Raw genomic sequence first — 4038 nt, 5'->3', positions numbered from 1 at the left:
ACCTGCTGGCAGCCAGGAGCCGGGCGCACTGACGCACAACCGCAGTACTTGTAATCAGTGAGTAATGTATCCCTAGTGTCAGCGAGACTTTATCGCCACCTGCTGGCAGCCAGGAGCCGGGCGCACTGACGCACAACCGCAGTACTTGTAATCAGTGAGTAATGTATCCCTAGTGTCAGCTAAACTTTATCGCCACCTGCTGGCAGCCAGCTACTACACCAACTGGGGAGATATGGGAGGGGGGAGTGGGAGAAAGGGTTTATGACCAATGCTTTTGATAAGGGGTGAGTAGCCTGACAACCAGAGGAGATGGTGGTAGAAGATGCTAGAAGCTGGGAAGCAGCGACAGGAGCACGCAGCAGCTGTAAATCCCGGCCACAGCTTCCCCATCACTAAATACAGGATGACCGAGCCGCGTCACAGACAAAGATGTTTTTAATGGGAAATCCTCCATAAATTGACACAAATAACAACAATACTAAAATTCAATGGAAACTGAATGACATTCAGGTCGCCTGGTTCACATTCCCCCGATGTTCCCAGTTCTGTGTTCTGGGTTCCGCAGTTGTAAAACAAATGTGGTTCCTTCAATGATCAGCCCCTGCATGTCAGAGAGAGAAGAGGAGGAAAATGTACGTGGTGTGGAGGGATGTACGTGATGTGGGGGGGTGTACGTGGTGTGGAGGGATGTACGTGGTGTGGAGGGATGTACGTGGTGTGGAGGGGATGTACGCGGTGTGGAGGGATGTACGCGGTGTGGGGGGATGTACGCGGTGTGGAGGGATGTACGCGGTGTGGGGGGATGTACGCGGTGTGGGGGGATGTACGCGGTGTGGGGGGGATGTACGCGGTGTGGGGGGGATGTACGCGGTGTGGGGGGATGTACGCGGTGTGGAGGGATGTACGCGGTGTGGGGGGATGTAAGCGGTGTGGAAGGATGTACACGGTGTGGGGGGATGTACGTGGTGTGGAGGGATGTACACGGTGTGGAGGGGATGTACGTGGTGTGGGGGATGCACGCGGTGTGGGGGGATGCACGCGGTGTGGGGGGATGCACGCGGTGTGGGGGGATGTACACGGTGTGGAGGGATGTACACGGTGTGGAGGGATGTACACGGGTGTGGAGGGATGTACACGGTGTGGGGGGATGTACGTGGTGTGGAGGGATGTACGTGGTGTGGAGGGATGCACGTGGTGTGGGGGATGTACGTGGTGTGGAGGGATGTATGTGGTGTGGAGGGATGTACACGGTGTGGAGGGATGTATGTGGTGTGGAGGGATGTATGTGGTGTGGAGGGATGTATGTGGTGTGGAGGGATGTACACAGTGTGGAGGGATGTACACGGTGTGGGGGGATGTACACGGTGTGGGGGGATGTAACACGGTGTGGGGGGATGTACGTGGTGTGGAGGGATGTACGTGGTGTGGAGGGATGTACGTGGTGTGGGGGGATGTACGTGGTGTGGGGGGATGTACGTGGTGTGGGGGGATGTACGTGGTGTGGGGGGATGTACGTGGTGTGGAGGGATGTACGTGGTGTGGGGGGGATGTACGTGGTGTGGAGGGATGTACACGGTGTGGGGGGATGTACACGGTGTGGGGGGATGTACACGGTGTGGGGGGATGTACACGGTGTGGGGGGGATGTACACGGTGTGGGGGGATGTACGTTGGTGTGGAGGGATGTACACGGTGTGGAGGGATGTACACGGTGTGGGGGGATGTACACGGTGTGGGGGGATGTACACGGTGTGGGGGATGTACGTGGTGTGGAGGGATGTACGTGGTGTGGAGGGATGTACGTGGTGTGGGGGGATGTACGTGGTGTGGGGGGATGTACGTGGTGTGGGGGGATGTACGTGGTGTGGGGGGATGTACGTGGTGTGGGGGGATGTACGTGGTGTGGAGGGATGTACGTGGTGTGGGGGGATGTACGTGGTGTGGGAGGGATGTACGTGGTGTGGGGGGATGTACACGGTGTGGGGGATGTACACGGTGTGGGGGGATGTACACGGTGTGGGGGGATGTATGTGGTGTGGAGGGATGTACGGGATATCTATACATGCCCAATACATCAGCTACCAGTGGGGCCGGGGCAGAGGCAGGACAGTGGGGCCAGGGCAGAGGGGTCAGAGGCAGGACAGTGGGGCCAGGGCAGAGGGGTCAGAGGCAGGACAGTGGGGCCGGGGGCAGAGGCAGGACAGTGGGGCCGGGGGCAGAGGCAGGACAGTGGGGCCGGGGGCAGAGGCAGGACAGTGGGGCCGGGGGCAGAGGCAGGACAGTGGGGCCGGGGGCAGAGGCAGGACAGTGGGGCCAGGGCAGAGGGATCAGAGGCAGGACAGTGGGGCCGGGGGCAGAGGCAGGACAGTGGTGCCAGGGGCAGAGGCAGGACAGTGGGGCCGGGGGCAGAGGCAGGACAGTGGGGCCGGGGGCAGAGGCAGGACAGTGGGGCCGGGGGCAGAGGCAGGACAGTGGGGCCGGGGGCAGAGGCGTTGGTAATATGTACGGTGGGAAGAGAGACTCTATGATGTATTATGCAGTTGTAGTTACCTGTAGTGTACGGAAAGCAAGCTCTGCGGCGTCTTTACTGGTGTAGTTTATAAAAGCACAGGTTCTGCCATAGAGAATACGCAGTGAATGGATAGGACCAAACCTGTTATAGAACAAGGGAGAATGATGTATATAGTTAATACATGCAGATAACAAATGATGGTGACCATATGTAAGGGAGACACAGAGACAGCAAAGACCTGGAGACAGGGGACACCAAGGCGGCAGGGATCTCGGGGATGGGGGACACCAAGGAGTCAGGGACCTGAAGACAGATAACACCAAGGCGGCAGAGGCCTCGGGGGACACCAAGGCGGCAGAGGCCTCGAGGATGGCGGACACCCAGGGGAAACCAAGGCAGCAGAGGCCTCGAGGATGGGGTACAACCAAGACAGCAGAGGACAGAGACAAGGACACAGGCACCAGACACCTCAGGGAAGGAGGACACAGACGGCAGGCATATTTGGGATGAATGACAGAGGACTATAGACCCCTCAGCATAAAAAAGCAGGTAAGGCTACTGCAGCAGAAGAAAAAATCTCTCAGGGGCATCAGAATATGCCAACCAGTATGCCAACAACGAGGTCACAGACGTTACCCACATTACATGGATTCTGCAGTGAGGTGACAGGGGATGGGAGCGTTCTTGGCTGCCAATGTGCTCTGTCCAGTGCCCACTCCTAGCCCAGGTTGGCTGCATCCAGTGCCCACTCCTAGCCCAGGTTGGCTGCATCCAGTGCCCACTAATAGCCCAGATTGGCTGCGTCCAGTGCCCACTCCTAGCCCAGGTTGGAGCAGATGCACGGTTCTGCTGAGCTTTGGCGTCTGGAGGGAGGCTGCCTACCAGGGTCAGTGCCATAAGAAGGGGCCTCTTGCACTGCTGGTGGGACAGTCACATCCTATACTGGGTATAAAGTATCTGTAGGTATAATTCAGGAGCCACATGGCCGATCTCTAGTACTCTATCCGGCTAGAGAATAAGAGGATTACTGGTAAGGGTAAGGACAATGTGCCAGGGGCCGGTGGCACAAGGGATACCTCCCACTACTGCTGCCACCTGATACATCCTGGCCAATGTCTAACTCTTCCCGCAGCTTTTATCATTGGTCAGGATCCCGGCCTCACAGAGACTTATGATGATAATCATACATATGGCAGGGAGACCAAGAACACGTCAGATATCACCATGTCCAGACGCACAGGGGACACACACGGGCACAGGGGACACACAACGGGCACAGGGGACACACAACAGGCACCAGGGAAACATTCAACACTTACGGCTCAAAATGGGATCTTAGAATATTCTCTGTAATGTTATTGGTGATGTTCCCGACCCACACCGGGTACAGCGCACTACAGGGAGAGAGACGTAGTTACCATATGCCATGCCCGTCACTCACACGCCTAATTATACACATGGTAATACCTGTGGATTGCGGCAGGGGGCAGTCTGGCCACCGGCAGGTTAAGTGCGGGCGCTGGCCCA

The 4038-nt window shown here is 57.5% G+C and overlaps 1 long non-coding RNA gene across 1 annotated transcript; it reads right to left on the bottom strand.

The window, feature by feature from the left end:
• Positions 1-417: 417 nt before the first annotated feature.
• On the bottom strand, positions 418-4038 carry LOC146025543 (uncharacterized). The gene is made up of 4 exons (XR_014454206.1): positions 3979-4038; positions 3831-3905; positions 2550-2652; positions 418-601 (listed from the first exon to the last, which is right to left on the bottom strand). It is a non-coding gene; the product is annotated as an uncharacterized LOC146025543 (long non-coding RNA).

Source organism: Crinia signifera, chromosome 1 (genome assembly GCF_055691185.1).
Source record: "Crinia signifera chromosome 1, ASM5569118v1, whole genome shotgun sequence".
In the NCBI taxonomy this organism is placed as follows: Eukaryota; Metazoa; Chordata; class Amphibia; order Anura; family Myobatrachidae; genus Crinia; species Crinia signifera.
The sequence above is the reverse complement of the archived record's forward strand: the minus strand, read 5'-3'. Positions and strand labels throughout refer to the sequence as shown.